This window comes from Triturus cristatus, chromosome 1_1 (assembly GCF_964204655.1).
Source record: "Triturus cristatus chromosome 1_1, aTriCri1.1, whole genome shotgun sequence".
NCBI lineage: Eukaryota > Metazoa > Chordata > Amphibia > Caudata > Salamandridae > Triturus > Triturus cristatus.
In genome coordinates, this window is record NC_140579.1 from 403,723,083 (window position 1) to 403,744,720 (window position 21,638).

Below are 21,638 nucleotides of genomic sequence, written 5' to 3' on the forward strand. Positions count from 1 at the left end.
CAAGTGAGGAGTGCACACAGGAACCACAGCATGCTCTACATGGCAGACATGAGGCCTTCCCCACCATGTGACCCACTCCAAACAACATTGCATGTCTGTCACACAGGGACACAATGCCAGAAGTCACAGTCACAAAACAGGGGCATAGTCTAAGCTAGTGGAGTCTGCACTCACCTGCTCCCCTGGTCGACCATACAGCATGGTGTACTGTGGGAGGATCACATCCACCAACGGAATGTTCTCCTCCATGGTGAATGGGTGGACCCTCTCCACAGACCTGGACATGGTGCCAGAGGAATCACAAGCAGCAGCAGTGTTGTGGAATGAAAGGATGTGCAGGCAAGTGCTCTCTCATGGGACCTGGCTGCCTTATATCTGCCTTGCTGGCCTGTTTCATTCACAGGAGTACAGAGTGATTGGTCAGTCACATTAGCATCCTACGTTTCCTCCAATCCCTGTAAACCTACCCCAGGGAGTGGCTTTGCATGGTTTAAAAATTGAGCATGATGTCAAGTCAACAACCACTTTGCAACAAAGTATATCTTTTCCAACCGACTTCTGCTGGCCACCTGATGCAATAATTCAAACTTTAAACTCGGTCTCCATGACAACCAGCATGCATTTAGGCCCTTATACTTGTCCCTCATGTGTCCCCTATGTTATTTCAAGATTTACACACAGGTACGGTCCGTTCCATGGCCCTAGGGCACCCCAAATGCAGTGATACGGACCGTACACGCGTGTGTAGGGTCCCTATCACTATGGGAGTGCTGGCGAATGCGTACGCCATAGTGATACGGACCGTACACGCGTGTGTAGGGTCCCTATCACTATGGGAGTGCTGGCAAATGCGTACGCCACAGTGATACGGACCGTACACGCGTGTGTAGGGTCCCTATCACTATGGGAGTGCTGGCGAATGCGTACGCCATAGTGATACGGACCGACCCTACACACGCGTGTACGGTCCGTATCACTGAGGCGTACGCATACGCCAGCACTCCCATAGTGATAGGGACCCTACACACGCGTGTACGGTCCGTATTACTGTGGCGTACGCACACGCCAGCACTCCCATAGTGATAGGGACCCTACACACGCGCGTACGGTCCGTATCACTGTGGAGTACGCATTCTCCAGCACTCCCATATTGATAGGGACCCTACACACGCGTGTACGGTCCGTATCACTGTGGCGTAAGCATACGCCAGCACTCCCATAGTGATAGGGACCCTACACACGCGTGTACGGTCTGTATCACTGTGGCGTACGCATACGCCAGCACTCCCATAGTGATATGGACCCTACACACGCGTCTACGGTCCGTATCACTGTGGCGTACACATTCGCCAGCACTCCCATAGTGATAGGGACCCTACACACGCGTGTACGGTCCGTATCACTGTGGCGTACGCATTCGCCAGCACTCCCATAGTGATAGGGACCCTACACGCCCTCAGAGCGTATGCACGGTGCGTTTCACACCTGACAGTGGTGACAGGCGGCACACAGGAAGGAATTGAGCTGTCATACCTGGCCAAGGCTGGACATCAAGGCATTGTCTGTGCAGTACTACATGTGTCGGGCACAGGTGGGTCAGGCTGTGATGTGGCACTATACTCCTGAGGTGTGAAGCTAATTAAAGTATGATGAGCTGTGTACACATGTCATGTGTGATGGTGCCCTATGTGCCACACATCCCCTTCACTCCTTTGACATGTGTGCATGTAGTACAGACTTGGTGAGCCATGCGTCACTGGCATGGCACAGTCACCGACACCCGCAAATGTCCCCTGATGCCAGGTACACGGAATGTTATCCCTGACAAGTGAATGCCCGCGTTGCACGCTGTAACTATGTCATGTGTGTGTCATGTGTTCCCATAGGTTTGCTGTAGGTGTTTGGTCAAATGCATCTGCAGTTGCTGCAACCAACATGTGTCTGTGTGTAGATGGGCATGGTACACTGTTACGCACACCAGCACACATGTGTAATCCGACGTAAGGTGTGTATGTATGCATCGACGCGGAGTTTCAAAACAAGGACATATCTGCATACTCTCAATGTATGTGTGATCAGTCTTGACATGTAATCCTTCATGGCAAGGTGTGTGGTCTGTCCTTTTTCTATGACATGTGACCTGTGCCTCTAGTGTTCCGCAACCTGTCTGTACAATAAACATCCTTCTTCTGCACATATTTGGATGTCTGTAACTCCTGTAATGCGTCTGCCTGCTCACTTACACTGGCCCACAGCTAGTTTCATGGCATGGCAAATTGAGGTTGAGAATCAACGTTTGTAGCTGGCTCTTGGTAGGAGTGTCACATGCCTGGCATACGTGTCCAGGGCATATTGCACAGACCTGACTCTGTATGTAGCATATGTGTATTGCCTCCACAAGACCGGTGGCGCACTCCCATATGCACCGGTGAAGGTCTGCAAGATATTCCTCGTGTGCTGCATGCTGCACAACATGGCAGTGGAGAAAGCTGTGCCACTCATCCTGGATCCAGATGAGCAGGACCATCCACCCGTGGAGGATGAAGGGCTTGGTCACGAGGCAAGTGATGTGGAGGAGGAGGAGGCGGTAGAGGACATCCGGAGTCAGCTCATACGCAACTTCTTTGCTTAGTGGTGAGTTCCAGTGTCTGAGTGTGCACGCATTGGGCCGTGTGTGGCATGTGTTGCAATGTGTGTGTCCATCTGCATGTCTGTCAAGTGAGTCAGAGGTGTGTTTGGATGTGTCACTCGAGTGATGGTGCAATAGAATAATGTTTTTCCAGAGTCATCATTGTCACCTAGCATGTTGACAACCTTATACGTCTCGAGTACATGCACATGCATGCGGATGTGCTTCTTTTGGCTGACTTCTGGTGTGTCTCTCATCCACAGGTACTTGCGCATGCTGTCTGCTGGTGGCATTGTTGTGCTCCTGCTATTCCTCATGAACACAGCAACATGTGCTGAATCAGCGTTACATGCACGGACAAGTTAGAAAATCTCCTTAGGGTAAGGGATGCAGCACGGCTTTTTGGGAGTGGTATTTGTTTTGAATGTGTGTGCACTGCTCCTGTTCATGTTTGGATACTTTACATACATGTAGAATCACCATGGGGCACATGACATGGAGCTGAATTCACCTGAATTGATGGTCAGACTTGGTGACAGTCATCTGTAATGGGATTGTGGATTGTGATGGAGCCATCAATGTGTGTAACACTGCCCTCGGAAACATACGGGTTGCACCGGGTTGACATGGTGTGTGAATTCCCCATTAGGGGCTCAATGGTGTATAGCAGCCTCTCCGTGAGCAGCAGGGGGTGTTTAGCTGTAACCCATCACTTGTGTGCCAGTGCCATGGATTTCCAGCATCTGTGGTGGTAAGGGGGGTGCCAGTGTTGGTCCCACGTGTTCATCCACATGACCTGTGTATGTGTTGACAGAGTTGCATTAGCATTCCGACACACATGAGTAATAAAGGTGTCCCTCTGTCTCCAAGGTGCCTCATCACTGTCAATGGTGGTCTGTTGCCACTGTGCATGCGGCATGTCTGGCATTGTTCTCAGAGATGGTGCATATGAGTCTGTGTAGAGTAGCAAGATGCAAGCTGTTTGTCAGGGATTAGATTCTGTATTGTGCATGATGTCCATGGCTGTGTAGGTATTGTGGCATGTCAGTCTCCACGACGGCCACTGTGCTGCATGTGAATCCATTGTGTGTGTGTGTGCCATGTTGAACCAGACATTCCTTCCTTGACATACACCTTTTGCATAGTTCCTTCCTGAGATCCTTGTCTTTGTGTGCTACTTGTGGCATTGTTTTCTTGACATGGCGCATGCTGCTGCAGGCCCTGCAGCAAGGGCACCCAGTGTCCACGCAAACGAGCTGGTGTTCATCATGGATTGCTTGCTGACATGTGCTATGCTGATCAGCAGCATCTCTGCGTCATGCGGCAGCACACTCTGCATTATGCACAAGATCCCCAGTTCCATCAACCTCAAGGCAAGAGGGAGACCATCCCCCAGTTCAACTACGACATCCGTGTCTAATCCTACCCTGCACTCTACGGACATGTGTGTTAGAAATCCCATGATACTTGTCCACATACAGGGTGCATCTGCACAGCTCTGCTACTACATCCGGCGACCAGGCCACATCAACGTCCAACAGAGATGGGGGGAGTGGATCACTGCCAGCTGCAGGGTGACCTTCTCAATCCACGCACACACTCAGGATGCAGCCCACAACACAACCTTGTGGCACTGTGATCCAACACCCAATTGTGCCATCTCCATGCATCCAACCTTGGCCGGCCCACCATTCTCCACATCCACCTGACTCAAGCATGAGGGACATGGTTCTGCCACGTGTCTACACATACCTGGGACTCCCACCCCAGGACACTTCACATGGTCCCTGACCTCTGCACATGACTGTTGCTCTTCTAAATAGGTCTGTGGGCACAGTTGTGCGGGCACCCCCTCAGCTGGTTGGGCCCATCACGGGTGAGTATGGTGCTCCATGTCTGTCTTAGATGGTACATTGTGACCCATGTGTGTCCTGTGCCAGACTCAGACCCCAGGGTATGGATGTTAGGAGTTACTTCTGAAATCAGGCATGGTTTGACTTTACAACACACACATGTAGTGGAATAATGAAAAATGACGGCATCATCTTGTGATTGTGAGGAGTTTTATTAGTGCTGGGGTACGTGTTTTGGGGGGGTGACAAGAGGTGCTTGGCGGGAGTGTAGAATCCAAAGTTCACAGGGGGAGTTGGTATCCTGCCATTGAAAGTCATCAGAGTCTGTGCCACAGTCTTTGTCAACATTGGTCAGACAGTGACCAGCAAGGCCATGTGGCAGAGAATGCCATTTGCTGCTGTGCTTCTGTTGGGCCAGAGGGCCAGGTGCCAGGCCAGGTGACCTGGGAGATGGTGCTGTTCCGCTGACTCTCATGGTCTTTTGCGTGGACGACCCACCTTCCTGCGGGGACCCTCAGAAGCAGGCCTTGACGATGCTAGGGACGCTCCGTCAGATGAATCCTCCTCCTCCTCCTCCCTCCCTGTTTCTGGTGCTGGTCTACGCCTGGTGGCACAGGGAGGGTTTGCCAGGCTTTGGGCGATCTGACGGAGTGATTGGCTCACATCCCTGTGCACCGCCAGGAGCTCAGCCAGTCTTGCCTTCATCCATCCCATCCATCCATGGTGTTGTAGATGACTGGCATGATGCTCGACCTGCAGGGTCTTCATCTCATTGAGGGTCTCCACTACCTGGTCGATGCCTCTGGAGTCACGCCGGTATGTGTCCAGGATGTTGTGGACGTGTGACATTACCGGTTCCTGAGCCAACTGGTCAGGTTCGCGCCTCCGCCGTCTTCCACTCCCACCACCCCTGCCCACTTGCACCTGGCCTGCCGTTGTGGGCACATCGGGTCTCCGGGACCCCTGAGGGATGGCATTTGCGGTGTCGCCTGCCTCCTCCTGGGTGCCCAGAGCACCTTGTCCCTCCTGGACAGACTGGCTGTGTTGTTGTGTGCGGGCAGGGCTCCTGGGTGTCGCCTGGGATGTGGCAGGAATGGGGGTGGTGGTTGGCACAGTTGTACCTGAAGCAGGTGCTGCAGGTGGTTGGACACCAGAGGGGCCAGGTTGGTCTGGGTCATCCACGGAGTGGTGAGAGTCGTCGCTGCCGGTGGGGTCCTCTTCACGCAGAGCCTGGTCCTGTGAGTCTTCCCCCCCAGTGTTGGGGGGAGATTGACGACGTTGACCTGTGTGTGAGAGAGACAGTGTTAACTGTGTTACATGCGACATCCATGTTCATTCATTTTTGATTAGGCACAGTTCCTCTGGGTGGTTGGATTTGGCTAGCATTCCTCTCACAGTGCACTTGTGCATGGGTATGTCCCTTGGCCACAGCTTTCGACACTTTACCTATGTGTGACACAATCTTAGTTGATGCATCTTTTGGGAACGCAGTCAGCAGTGTAGTGAGCGGGCGTAGCAAGCCATGCAGAGCCGCCTTACGTGTTGCACTGTACGTGGCCAAATGGTGTTTTTTCCATGCAATTTGAGAATGCAGGTAGGTAACTTAACAATTTGTGACAGGGTTCTGACAAACACAGTGGATGGGTATACTGGATGTAAGGTTCTGTTTGTGCCTGCAGAACGGATGTACTCGTGCACAGATTGACACATGGCCCAGTGTTTATCAAAGGTTGAAGGGGGGGTTCACGCACTGCCAAACCTTGTCAACATGCACACAGTCCACCTGCTGACGAGCGGACATGGCCACACCACCCAAGGGTGATTTGGTCTCCCTCTGTCTCCCTTTCTCCCTCCCTCTGTAGGCTCCTCCCACTGTCCGTCTCCCTCTGTCTCCTCCCTCTGTCCGTCTCCCTTTCTCCCTCCCTCTGTCAGCCTCCTCCCTCTGTCCGTCTCCCTTTCTCCCTCCCTCTGTCAGCCTCCTCCCTCTGTCCGTCTCCCTTTCTCCCTCCCTCTGTCAGCCTCCTCCCACTGTCCGTCTCCCTCTGTCTCCCTTTCTCCCTCCCTCTGTCAGCCTCCTCCCTCCCTCTGTCTGTCTCCCTGTGTCCACCTGTCTCTGTCCCTCTCTCTGCCCCTCTCCCTCCCTCTGTGTGTCACCCTCTGTCACCTCAGCCCAGCTTCCTGGGTACACACAGTTTGCAGGTGTTTCAAAGGCCATTGGCTTGTTCATGGGGGTTTGTTTCTTCTCTGCGGGCACCCATTGGGCGGAGTGTCTGAGTCTGCGCTGCTGCTGTGGCGGTGTGTGCTGACACTCTTTCAGAGTGATGCGTCTTCATTAGCTGCTGTTATGTGCAAATTGTGCCTTCATACCCATGTCGTCCTGCAACGCGGCCACCATTAGCAGGCAAAACAGTACTGTGTGGGGACACACTGTTTGTATGGCTGTGCCCTATGCCATATGGGCTGAGGGCATTGTTGTGTGCTTCTGAGTTGCTCTATGTTAGTTTTGAGGCCCACCCTCCCGGCATCGGGAACATCCTGTCTTGTGTTGGTGTTTTGTGTGGCCTGTGACTTGGCATGGCCTTGCTTGGGGCATGGGGCATGGATGCGCTAGTGGCATGTGTGTGTTTTTGGAGTGTGGTTGTGTACGGTGCAGGCTTTGGGGGGGGTTGCGTGCATGATTGGTATTTGGGTTGTATATGGCGTTTCCCCCATGTGAGGTGAGTTGTTTGTGTACTCACCAGGCTCTCAGACTCCTTCTAGTCCGTCTACTCCCACCGGCGGCAGCGTGGCCATCACCTTCTCCTCCCAGGGATGGTAGTGTACCGGTCTGCGGGCCGGACCTCCTCCAGTGATGTTGGCCTGGTTGTGGTCGTCCGTCATTTTGCGGCGGACCGTCCTCCGCAGATCGTACCACCTGGCTTGGCACTCATGCCTGGTCCTTCTGGTGGACCCAACAACATTCACAGAATTGACTATCCTCTCCCACATGGCAGATTTTTCGGCTATGGTGGTCCGTCTGACCAATGTTCCAAAGAGCTGTGGCTCGACTCAACTTTGGATTCTTGTTAGTGGGCATGGTGTGGGGTGTGGGTGTGGATGGTTGTGGGGGTGTGGGTGTGGATGGTTGTGGGTGTGTGAGTGTGGTTGTGCAGGTGTGTGTGTGTGAATGTGATGAGGGTGTGTTTGTGATGGTGGTTGTGTGAAGGAGTGCAAGTGTAAGGTGTATTGATGTATGTAGTATGGTGCAGTGCGTTGTCTCTGTGGTCTGGCAGTAGGGGATCTGTTGCAAAGGATCATGGTTTGTGTGTGCTGGGCCTTTTTATTGGTCCATTTGTGGGTGTGGCTGTGTTTGAACTTTGGGTGGGTTGTTATAAGGAGTGGTAGTGGTTTGGGCCTCTGTTTAGCTGTTTGTCAGTTGCAGGTCAGTGTATAGGATGTATTTGGCCTTGTTGGATATGTTTTGTGGTGTTGTGTGCATCGAATTGACTCTCCTTGTGTTTTTTTGGTTTGTCCTGGTTCAGTACGAGTGTTTTTTGCGTCTGTACGGTGCGTGCATGGGCCATGTTGTTGTACAGTGCTGTCCTTTTCTATGGCTTAGTACGACTCGTACATGCGCGATGTTGTGTGAGGGTGCTGGTGTGTGGGCCTGGGGTAGGGTGCGTACGAACACGGGCAGGGTGTTGGTCCGCACCGTCTATCGGCGGTGGTGTTTCGCACCGTACATACAGGGGGGGCTGGGTGTAGGGTCCGTACATACACTGGTGGGGTGTGGGTATGGTCCGTACATACACGGGTGGGGGTACGCTCCATACATACACGGGTGGGGAGTTGGTACGCTCCATGCATACATGGGTGGGGGTACGGTCCGTACATACACGGGTGGGGGTACGCTCCATACATACACTGGTGGGGTGGGGGTACAGTCCGTACATACACTGGTGGGGTGGGGGTACGGTCCGTACATACACTGGTGGGGTGGGGGTACGGTCTGTACATACACTGGTGGGGTGTGGGTACGGTCCGTACATACACGGGTAGGGGTACGCTCCATACATACACGGGTGGGGAGTTGGTACGCTCCATGCATACATGGGTGGGGGTATGGACCGTACATACACGGGTGGGGTGGGGGTACGGTCCGTACATAAACGGGTGGGGGTACGGTCCGTACATACACTGGTGGGGTGGGGGTACGGTCCGTACATACATGGGTGGGGGTACAGTCCGTACATACACTGGTGGGGTGGGGGTACGGTCTGTACATACACTGGTGGGGTGGGGGTACGGTCCGTACATACACTGGTGGGGTGGGGGTACGGTCCGTACATACACTGGTGGGGTGGGGGTACGGTCCGTACATACACGGGTGGGGTGGGGGTACGGTCCGTACATACACTGGTGGGGTGGGGGTTCGGTCCATACATACACAGGTGGGGGTACGGTCCATACATACACTGGTGGGGTGGGGGTACGGTCCGTACATACAGTGGTGGGGTGGGGGTATGGTCTGTACATACACGGGTGGGGGTACGGTCCGTACATACACTGGTGGGGTGGGGGTACGGTCCGTACATACACTGGTGGGGTGGGGGTATGGTCTGTACATACACGGGTGGGGGTACGGTCCGTACATACATGGGTGGGGGTACGGTCCGTACATACACTGGTGGGGTGGGGGTACGGTCCATACATACACTGGTGGGGTGGGGGTACGGTCCGTACATACACGGGTGGGGGTACGGTCCGTACATACACGGGTGGGGTGTGGGTACGGTCCGTACATACACGGGTGGGGAGTTGGTATGCTCCATGCATACACTGGTGGGGGTTCGGCGCGTACATACGCGGCCGGGGGGGGCGTTTGGCGCGTACATGCGGGGGATGGGGGGGTTCGGCACGTACATATGGGGTCTGGGGTGGGGTGTTCGGCGCGTATGCGGGCACGTGTCTCCATGGTTGCTATAGGAGTTCGGTCCGTATGCTGTTTTTTCCATACAGTTGTAAAATCGAAAGGACGAGAGTGATCGTACTTGCGCGGTCGGACTTCATTTTTCCGATTCATACAGTAAATCGTCCGGGGATGTGTCGGACACATTTTCCGACCCGAGGACGTGTGGGGAAATGTTCCCGATGTGATTCGTATGGAGTTTTTCCCATGCGAATCGTACTTGCCAGTTTGTACGCTACTTGTACGATTCGTACGGAAAAAAATCCGGATACAATTCGTACGGGGGAAATTTTTTCAGGATCCGAATCCGCCCCATTATGTAGATGTACTCCAGTTTTTAAAATGTGATTTACTGCATAAGATAGTAAAGACAAGTCACTTTCAAATAAAAGATGGAACAAATAAGGAATACTTTGACGAAATCTTGGATCTTCTGCATATAATCTTGTAGTCCGATACTCAGAAGCAGGAATCTGTACTGGACGTTCATCATATCGTCCACCTTTTCCTGTAGGAAACAGCTGGGGAAAACAACGAGCTTTCAAGCTCTTCTCCCATACACTCACGGGAGTTCCTTTTGCTTTTTTCATCTGAAACAGATCACTAGTGTTTCCCATAACTTCTTTAGAATGAAGAGGATGTATGCTGAAATGTTCATAAATGTCTTCTTCTTTTGACTTATCCACTTTTTCAATTTGCCCAGTTGGTATTCCTGTGTCTGCTAGTAAAACTTCTTCATCTTCATCCATATAAATTGATTCATAGTACTTATTATTTCTTTTCAAATATAAATTTGCTCTTTGTACTTTTCGTACATCTACTACCTCCTGCCAAATGTTCTTATTCTTTGTAGGTACACCATTAACCAGAATAACTAATGGTTCAGTTGCCAAACTATCTGCATCAATTGTTTCAATTTTTTTTTTCAAATCTAATGGCAAATAGACAACTCTTCCTTTTAAACCTCTTTGTAAATCTGAAGGAGGTAATTTACCTGTTTTGGGCTCCATATGAACTATAGTCTGAAACGGATGGACACATTGAATGAGTATAGACTTATACGTATTTAAATCACTAAGTTCTGCAGGAATATCAACCAATTCTAAATTATTATGTACAGCTCTCGCTGGCATTTTATTTTCTTCTAACTTGTTATAACAGTATTTACAAATACGCTGATCTTCACCCAAATCAAAACAATTTTCCAGAAACAAATATGTAGCAAAATCTTTCCACTCATAATTATTTTCTTTTTCACTTTTTTATAGAGATCAACATTCCTTGTTTGAGTTTTATAATGGCTTCTCCGGCAACAAATACAAGTAATATTTGGTCTTTCATTAGAGATGATAGTAAATTTTGTCATTTGATCTTCAAAATTTTTACTAACAGTGGGTTCTACATTCTCTTCCACATTTTCTTCAATAACTGTGTCATTTCCTGCACTTTCTTGTTCTGGACCAAAGTAACAAAACTGAATATCATCAGTAACCTTCTCTACATCTGATACAGATCCACGCAACAGAGCACTATTCAACTCATTTAACTTTAGTGCTGGACTTTTAGCAAAATACAATCTTCTCACAAACTTTCTCATTTCAGTATGATGTACTGCCAGCATCCTAAAATGGTGAAAAACACTTTGACAAACTTTCCTAGAAAGACAAGCCAGAGAATGTCCTTGCAAACCAGTATTCTTTCTCACTCTGCATGGATCTAGTCTTTGAAGCACCTTAATCTTCTGTTTAACACTTTTTTTACTATATTCTCTTAGAAAGTCACGTAATTTATCAATAGATTCCTGTCGTACAGTACAAATACTACTACAATTCCAAGTGTACACTGGGGCTTTAGGACGTTTCCCCATAACCTCATCAGCTAACACTTCTTCCTCATTTCTTGGAACCATTTTCTCCTTTTCCATTACACAACCATCTTTAACTTCATAACTTCGACCACTGGTGTCAACTGCATGCAGCAAACTATTACTTTGAAGATAACTCTCTTCATTAAAAAATGGTTCAGTACTTGAACTATGCTTCCATTCTCCTAAGAACAGATTACAAAAGTTATTTTTTTTCACTACTCTTTTCCTTTTGCTTTTTGACTTCATTCCATTGACTATTTTATCTAATGTACGGATCATGTTCAAAATTAAAATGAATAGTTTTCTTTTTAATTCCAAAGTCTTTGCAACAATTGATTCAATATGTTTCTTTTTCTTATAAAATATTGCTTTCTTCCTATATTTTTTCACATCCTTTAGAAAATTGAACACCACTCTTCTCTGAAACATTTTTTTACTAATGTTTTGAAATTCTGTTTTTCTTTTTAAGTCATTCTTTCTTGCTTCTGATTGTACATTAGCATTTAGTAATTTCTTTCTATTGTCTTGTTGTTTTCTTCTTGAAACACTATTTGCAGTGGATATACTTTCTACATTTTTTCTATGTTTGAGGATATTTTTTAAAAAATCCTTAGTCCGCTTACCAGAAGACTTTTTCTTTTTTCCAACATGAGGTTCTTCAAATAATTTCTGTTGTCCAGTTGTCTTCAAATACAGATGTTTTTGCTGTTCTTTTCTCTTTCTTGATTTTATAGGCATGTTTAATTTATTTCTGTGTTGTTCAGCAATACCTAAAGGAAACTAAAAAAAAATACCTTTATGTAATTTAAATATATTACTATATTTTTTTTGAGCTTTTCAAATCCTATTATATGAGCTGCCCCTTTCCTACGAGTGCAAGTCTTACAGAACAAGAGCAACACAAATTAAATCTCTGACAACAATTCCTGTGTGCACACAGACTCATGGTGTGATTCTAGGCAGAAAACGATATTTGATTGGCAATTTCAAAGCACATTTACTACTGTGGTAGAGCAAGTGATAATTACTGTAACAGCCTGACACATTTTCCTTATAGTTTAGAGAGGCAGAAAAGAGCACATGTCCTAACAGCTACTTGAGACCATGAGCATGTGGAACCTGGGTGAGTGATTAGACTAGAGCAAAGGAAATGAGCCTTGGTGATGTTGAATGTGTTAGCGTTACACACTACTATCTGAAATACCACACAGTGCTGAATAGTAAGCATGGGAGTGCAGGAGAAGCAGCTGCCTGTGTGCTAAGAGTGTGTTTCTGGAGACTGTGTATTGTCAGGTGCAAGAGAGATCTGCATGGACGCTTGCACAACTGCATGAAGACTGCAGAGATGTATGTAAGATCACCTGTGGTAAGGGTTAATTAGAGTTTTGAACATGTAGGAACTACCTCACCCATTGCAGGAGTGGAAGGAAAATCTACCCTGTTGTTTTCAAATGTGTTACCATTTGCCTCTCATCTGTGAGATAGTGATTTGTGCTGAATTCTAACCATCACAGTTCAAGAAAACAAGCTGCCCCTTTCGTACGAGTGCAAGTCTTACAGAACAAGAGCAACACAAATTAAATCTCTGACAATTCCTGTGTGCACACAGACTCATGGTGTGATTCTAGGCAGAAAACGATATTTGATTGGCAATTTCAGAGCACATTTACTACTGTGGTAGAGCAAGTGATAATTACTGTAACAGCCTGACACATTTTCCTTATAGTTTAGAGAGGCAGAAAAGAGCACATGTCCTAACAGCTACTTGAGACCATGAGCATGTGGAACCTGGGTGACTGATTAGACTAAAGCAAAGGAAATGAGCCTTGGTGATGTTGAATGTGTTAGCGTTACACACTGCTATCTGAAATACCACACAGTGCTGAATAGTAAGCATGGGAGTGCAGGAGAAGCAGCTGCCTGTGTGCTAAGAGTGTGTTTCTGGAGACTGTGTATTGTCAGGTGCAAGAGAGATCTGCATGGACGGTTGCACAACTGCATGAAGACTGCAGAGATGTATGTAAGAGCACATGTGGTAAAGGTTAATTGGGCTTATGAACATGTAGGAACTACCTCACTCATTACAGTACTACAAGGAAAATCTACCCTGTTGTTTTCAAATGTGTTAGCATTTGCGTCTCATCTGTGAGATGGTGATGTGTGCTGTATGCTAACCATCACAGTTCAAGAAAACAAGCTGCCCCTTTCCTACGAGTGCAAGTCTTACAGAAAAAGAGCAACACAAATTAAATCTCTGACAACAAATCCTGTGTGCACACAGACTCATGGTGTGATTCTAGGCAGAAAACGATATTTGATTGGCAATTTCAAAGCACATTTACTACTGTGGTAGAGCAAGTGATAATTACTGTAACAGCCTGACACATTTTCCTTATAGTTTAGAGAGGCAGAAAAGAGCACATGTTCTAACAGCTACTTGAGACCATGAGCATGTGGAACCTGGGTGAGTGATTAGACTAGAGCAAAGGAAATGAGCAATGGTGATGTTGAATGTGTTAGCGTTACACACTGCTATCTGAAATACCACACAGTGCTGAATAGTAAGCATGGGAGTGCAGGAGAAGCAGCTGGCTGTGTGCTAAGAGTGTGTTTCTGGAGACTGTGTATTGTCAGGTGCAAGAGAGATCTGCATGGACGCTTGCACAACTGCATGAAGACTGCAGAAATGTATGTAAGAGCACCTGTGGTAAGGGTTAATTGGGCTTATGAACATGTAGGAACTACCTCACCCAATGCAGGAGTGGAAGGAAAATCTACCCTGTTGTTTTCAAATGTGTTAGCATTTGCCTCTCATCTGTGAGATGGTGATGTGCGCTGTATGCTAACCATCACAGTTCAAGAAAACAAGCTGCCCCTTTCCTACGAGTGCAAGTCTTACAGAACAAGAGCAACACAAATTAAATCTCTGACAACAATTCCTGTGTGCACACAGACTCATGGTGGGATTCTAGGCAGAAAACGATATTTGATTGGCAATTTCAAAGCACATTTACTACTGTGGTAGAGCAAGTGATAATTACTGTAACAGCCTGACACATTTTCCTTATAGTTTAGAGAGGCAGAAAAGAGCACATGTCCTAACAGCTACTTGAGACCATGAACATGTGGAACCTGGGTGAGTGGTTAGACTAGAGCAAAGGAAATGAGCCTTGGTGATGTTGAATTTGTTAGCGTTACACACTGCTATCTGAAATACCACACAGTGCTGAATAGTAAGCATGGGAGTGCAGGAGAAGCAGCTGCCTGTGTGCTAAGAGTGTGTTTCTGGAGACTGTGTATTGTCAGGTGCAAGAGAGATCTGCATGGACGCTTGCACAACTGCATGAAGACTGCAGAGATGTATGTAAGATCACCTGTGGTAAGGGTTAATTGGAGTTTTGAACATGTAGGAACTACCTCACCCATTTCAGGAGTGGAAGGAAAATCTACCCTGTTGTTTTCAAATGTGTTAGCATTTGTCTCTCATCTGTGAGATAGTGATTTGTGCTGAATGCTAACCATCACAGTTCAAGAAAACAAGCTGCCCCTTTCCTACGAGTGCAAGTCTTACAGAACAAGAGCAACACAAATTAAATCTCTGACAACAATTCCTGTGTGCACACAGACTCATGGTGTGATTCTAGGCACAAAACAGTATTCCTGGGTGATACCAGTACACCTTAACTTATGGTGAAGACATACTCCATAATATCTTACAAGTTCAAGGCAGTTAAATATCTTCCAAAACATAAAATGTAAAACACAACTTTAAAAGAAGAAACACATTTCTATTATTTATATCAAAATACACCACATACACCCCCTCTCAAATTCATAACTCACCTTTAAAAGTAGTTAGTTGAGAAAGAAATGTGCCACTCACACAGCATATTATCAGAGCCAGAATCTCTGAGCTGTACTCCTCTCACCAAAACCACTAAATGGCAAAATGTCCCTCTCTTTTTTCACACATATGCATGTTAACTTCAAATCACATTGCTTCCCACATTTTTTTTAAATGGAATCACACATTTCTATTGGTTGCAAATTTCAACCCTTTCCAAATGATTCCTACCCCCAACATGATTTCTGCCTGCTACCATAGTAACAGATCATGGAACACTGTTTCTAATCCAAAGAGCAAGAGCGCTTGACTTTTCAAACCTAACAGCATATCCAAAGTAATCTTCTGTGGGAACACATTTTTCTGAACCAATACAAAACATGCTTTTAAAAATTTAAACATACAGCCTAGTTTTTAGTGTTGAATGGTCTGAAACAGCCAATGAGTTCTTTTTATTAAAAAAAAGTATGTAAGCCTCCATTTTACAACTATCTTTCTTTTCATATTGCCATTCTACTGAAAGACACCTTCTGAGTGCATCCAGATCTCCTTGAAAGATGTTCACAGTGTGGATTGTAGGTCATAGCTATGTCTACTGGAGTGAAAAGTATGCAGAAAAAATAGGTATTGTGAAAGACCTTGCTTTGCCAAATGTAGACATTAAATGGATTGGTCAGAGAGAGTTAAAGTGGCACCAATAATGCCTTTGGTGAAATCCTTTCTACATCTCCCACAGCCTGACCTTATAATTGTGCACTGTGGTGGAAATGACCTAGGCACTTTAACTGGGGTAGGTCTGGAAATGCTTGTTAAGGACACCTTTGTGCAATTTATGTCACTTTTTCCACAAACTACCTTTGTATATTCTAATATATGCCAAAGGCAAAAGTGGAACTGGTCCAACCAATACTGTCCGCAGTTTGAGAAAGCAAAAAAGCACGTCTATAAGTCTGTTTCTGCTTTCCTCAGAGACTATGGTATGGGTTCTATATACCACAACAACTTGCGTTACAACATGCAAGGCATTTATAGAGGAGACGGTGTTCATTTCACAGATGAAGGGAACAGAGTCTTCCTCTTGAACTTTAGACTCTGCATCGGTACTTACTTGTAGGTACAAAAAAACACTCAATGAACACAACGGCTCTTTTTAGAGCCAACCAACATCTAACACTTCAACTTGATTTTTGATTCAATTTTTTTAATGAATTTTTTGCCGACATGCACGCGGTGCGCGCGCACCGCGCAATATTTATACTTTTTTTTTTTGGGACCTTAGGGGTCTTTCATGGTCCCCCTGAGAAGGCCTAGGGAGTCAGGGACTCTCTACCATGCCCCCTTTACACTTTCTCCACTTGTGTTTTTAGCTCTCTTCTGCCTCTAAAACTCAAAATGGCGGCTGGGGGGGTGCGCGCACCGTGCGCGTACCCCGTGAGTTTTTGAAAAAAAAAAAAATGTTTTTTTCACCCTTCGGGGTCCATCAGGGACCCCCTGACAAAGGCTAGGGGGTCAGGAAATCTCTACCCTGTCCCCTTTTCACTTTCTCCAACTTTCTTTTTCACTGCCACCCACAAAATGGCGTCCGGCACTTCCTGATTTCGACCGATTCGAATGTTGACTGACATCTAACCACCAATCAGAATTACGCTCGCGCAAGGCACGGTGCGCGCACGGTGCGCGCACGGTACGCGCATATAGATATTTATGTACTTTTAACTGCAATTTTCTCAGGAACTACTGAACAGATTGACACCATACATGCAAAAGGAACATCCCTGACCTGAGGACTACATCTCTGCCAAATTTCAAGTAATTCTGTTCAGCCGTTCGGGCTGTACCTTCTACTAAAGGTCCTATGGGAAAATGCATGGGGAAAACGTGTTTTGGGACCCCCCTTTTTTCTCAGCCCCCGCTTGACGAATCACCCCGAGACTTTCAGGGTAGGAGCTGAGCGGAGCCCCCCATGAGTTTTGAAAATTTCACGAAGATAAGTCAACCGGCGCCAAAGTTATTCAAAATAGAATTTCCAGATTTCCTAGCCTTGGTCAGGGGGTCACAGAAGGACCCCCAAGGGAGAAAAAAAACAAAAACATTTTTTTTAATAAATCGCGAGGTGCGCGCACCCTGCGCGCACTGCGAACTGTGGGTGCTCGGTGCGCGAAGCGCACCGAGTGCCCACAGAGTGCGCACGGTGTAAAACCTGAAAGAAAAAATAAATAAATAAATACTTAACTTAGCATTTAAAAAAACGTACAAATTCACTGAAAAAACCATAGGTTTCACACACGTTATAGTTACGAATTAGCATTTAAAAAACCTTTGCAAATTCACTTAAAAAACCATAGGTTTCACACATGTTATAGTTAGCTGGACATTTCACTCGTAAAAAACCAATGAAATTCCCCTGTTATAGTTACTGCAGGCAACTATAACTCACGCGACCGCAATCCTCTGCTGATGACATCAGATATTACATCACTGATGACATATGTGTCTTTCTGAAAAATAAATATTTGTAATATATGTATAGCTAAAGATTAATGGAAGAAGACATGGGTAAATAAGTGTCTAAATACAGTGATGTAATATCTGACGTCATCAGCAGAGGATTGCGGTCGCGTGAGTTATAGTTGCCTGCAGTAACTATAACGGAGTGAAATGTCCAGCTAACTATAACATGTGTGAAACCTATGGTTTTTTAAGTGAATTTGCAAAGGTTTTTTAAATGCTAATTCGTAACTATAACGTGTGTGAAACCTATGGTTTTTTCAGTGAATATATATATATATATATATATATATATATATATATATATATATATTATCTACTGGCGGTCGCCAGTAGATAGTTATAGTTAGGACCTATTTTCGATAGGAAATCCGCAACATTCTATTCCCAATAAGTCTGGCGCCGGTTGATGAATCCTCGCAAAATTTTCCAAACTTTTGGCCAGCTCCGCTCCGCTCCTACCCTGAAAGTTTTGTGGTGATTCATCAAGCGGGGGTCGAGAAAAAAGGGGGGTCCCAAAACACGTTTTCCCCATGCAATTTCCCATAGGATCTGTTGTCGCAGCTACAGCCCGAACCGCTGAATGGAATGACACCAAATTTGGCAAAGAGGTAGTCCTCAGTTCAGACTCGTGCCTTTTGCATTAATGGTGTGAATCCGTTCAGTAGTTCCTGAGAAAAGTAGAGTTAAATGTACATAAATATCTATGGCCGGGGAGGATCCGCGGACCCTACCCGCACCGTAAGCGCACCCTCCCCGAACCAAGCACGCACCCTCCCGATCGCGCGCATAATGCTAATTGGCTGTCGAGTGTCTGTCTACATTCTAAACCAGGAACTGTTGGCGGCCTTTTTCTGCCTCGGTAGAAGCGAGGCTGAAGAAGCAAGGGGAATAAGTGTGTAAAACATATAAAGGGGGCAGAGTGTAAATACTCTGACCCTCTAGAGGTGCTTAGGGGGTCCCAGAAGGACCCCCTGGGGCCTCCTTTAAAAAAAAAAAAAACGGCGAAATGCGTGCACGTTGCGCGCATCCTATCGCGTTGGATGCACGGATTCTCTCGCGTTGGGTGAAGAACCAGAACCTTTTGGTCCTGGCGGCGCAGGGTACGCCTTAATCTCCTGGATTCTCCTGCTCAGCTACACAGAGACACGGGACACTCTGTCGGCGTTAGAAGATCAGATTTATTAGCTGCAGCTAGTACAGTTATCCCAGAAGTACACAAGGTAGGTTCTCAGGAGACTGCCACTTCACTCTGTGGCGCACAATCTTTTATACCATATAGATAACATATACATTAACCAAATGTACACCCAAAACATAAAAGAAAGAGCCAATAAGGAAAGTTGGAAAACAGGACAGAACCAATAGGAGAGATTGGAAAACAAAGTGTCAGATAACTCGAAGAAACCTCTCCTCCAACTATGTTTGTCACCCCTCCCTCAAACTAATTCATTAACGGATTCGTAACTAACTTGCAGGTGGCGAGATACGTTTGTGTGTGTTGGAGGACAGTTGTGAAACGAGAGAATGCTAGCAGAGGACAGTGAAGGCCAGACGATAAGATAAAGTCAGAAAAGAATAGTGTGAATCAACAGATAGTTGAGACGGGGATTAGAAAAACCAGACAGGGATTAGTGTACTCGGCCAGTCCTAACACCAGCTTTGCAAATAGAGGCAGAAAGGCTGTTTTTAACACGAAGCTGCAGAAAAAGCAGAATAGACTTTGTTCACCGTGCTGCCTGAGTGATGGCAAAACAAGATGGCGGCAGAGCACAAAATGGCAGGTCGATTCGATCGCGATCGGAAATCGAAGTTCCTCAGGCCCTCCTTTTGCCAGAACTCAGGCAAGATAGACTCATGTTAATCTGAGTCAATGTCGATAGCCATGAGGTCATCGAGCTGTTGCTGTAACATCATTCTTATGTTTTCTGTTACTTGTGGTTTAGGTTTAGGGATGCACATAGTAGCACAAAGATCACAGATGATGGGACCACAGTGCATACAAAGGCAACAGGAGAATATGATGGCTAAAATTACTCCAAGAAACGTCAATATTTTCCAACCCCATTTGGACAGTAGTCCCCAAAACCACTCCGTAAAAGACCAATTTCCTTCGTCCTGGTGAATCGACTCAGAGATTATGTGCAACTCGGAGATAGCTTGGTATACTGTCGGAGCGTCATTTGGTATGAAAATACAGCAACTTGACCCGATCAATTTGCACACTCCACCACGATCTGCAAGGACAAAATCTAAGGCAACTCGATTTTGTAAGGTCATAAGACGGTCCGCCTGTAGTTCTGCCGTCATATTACTTAAGGCTCCTACAGTGATGTCTATTGTAGTTTCTACGACACGAACCAGTTGCCTTATATTTCTGCTGTTAGCCATTGGACCCCAGAAGGGAAGAAATCCTTTGAGGAAATCTCCTCCCTCTTGTCCTGCTGTATCTTTCGAATCAATAATCCCTCTGCCGTATCTGTTTCGATGATGATTTGCGGAAGCGGTGTATGTAGGGGGAAGAAGGAAAGCTATATAGCAAGTACCGGAGAAACCCGTTGGTTACCATGTGTAAGCTCTATTATAACAAATGAAATATGTGCCTTGAGACGGCGCTAGAGGAGGTGAGTTTTGAGAGGAATAAACATATGTGTGAGAACAGCTATTTCTTTGTATAGTGTCAGTAGACTGACCATTTATCTGTAAGCAGAGATTGCCCTGATGTGGTATAGTCCAAATCGGTGAAGACTTTCCTTTCTTAACTTTATCACTAAGGCTAGTGACATATTGGGTGACGTTCCAGTTAGTGCACGCCTTTCTTTCGTCAATGGAGATCTTACTATTTTCCATGATTTTAGCCATAGCTACCATTCCCTTTATCAACGAACTATGACTAAAATCCGGATCACTAACACGTGAACTAACGGATCGTCTGAATTTGCTTTGATAGGCATTGGAGAAGATGACAAAATAAGCCCAAGCAGAACCCTCATAAGAAAACAGGAGAACTAAATATGGCATTCCTTTCTCTGTGGTATGTGGCATAAGTCCACACACCCACAATCAGTCGTATTGACCACTAACTGGTGTTGATGTAACAACTGGACAAAGGAATTGTTATAATATTCAGTTCTTCTAATGAGTTCATGTTGAGGAAGGGTATGAAAAAGATGTGGAGAGACAGTAGAAGAAGACGAAGAGGAAGAAGGAGAGACAACTTTTTGCTGCAGAGCATAAATAATCCAACCTATAAACGCCAAAGCAATACACAATAATATAATAATACATACAGGATTTACAGGATTCTTTCTTTATTTCATCCTTTCTCCCTCTTTTGCTTTGTGTAGTTTCCATCTTTCTAATGGATGCTCACGGCAATCTTCCTCGATCACTCAATTATGATTATCTGCCGTCCTATGACACTGCAAGTCCTGCAGGCCTATTGCCACTACTCAGGTCACAATTAAGACTCCTACCGTGACCCTGCAACCGGGATAGAATTCTACACAGGGGAGAGAAATCTTAAGAGTTCTTTTGTCTAGGTCTCAAATTATAGTGTTCTTTTCCAGGTGTGGTTTGATCTTTGAACAATGTTCGTGGATTGGTCGTATTCAAGCGACGATGTGATGGTATTGCTTCCTGCAGAATGTCGTCGTCCTCTTTCTCAGACAGTGTCCCATTTAGGTGTGCATCACTAAAGGGCACGAATCGTGGAACCTTCTCACTTACTGAGTCACTAACACCTCAACGAACCCACTGATCGAAAGGTAGAGGCAAAGGCACTTTCTTACAATGCACACCGTGAATCCAATTTTTCTTTCCTTCGACTTTAACTGCTGTTCTTGTGGTCAATAGTACCAACCGGGGCTCCCTCCACCTGGGCTCCAAATTTCTCGTCCTTTGGAAATTCTTGGTGCAGACCCAGTCACCTGGTCGGATGGAATGACCTGGGTCTGTGGAGGCCTCCGGCAAAGCACTCTGAACCTGTT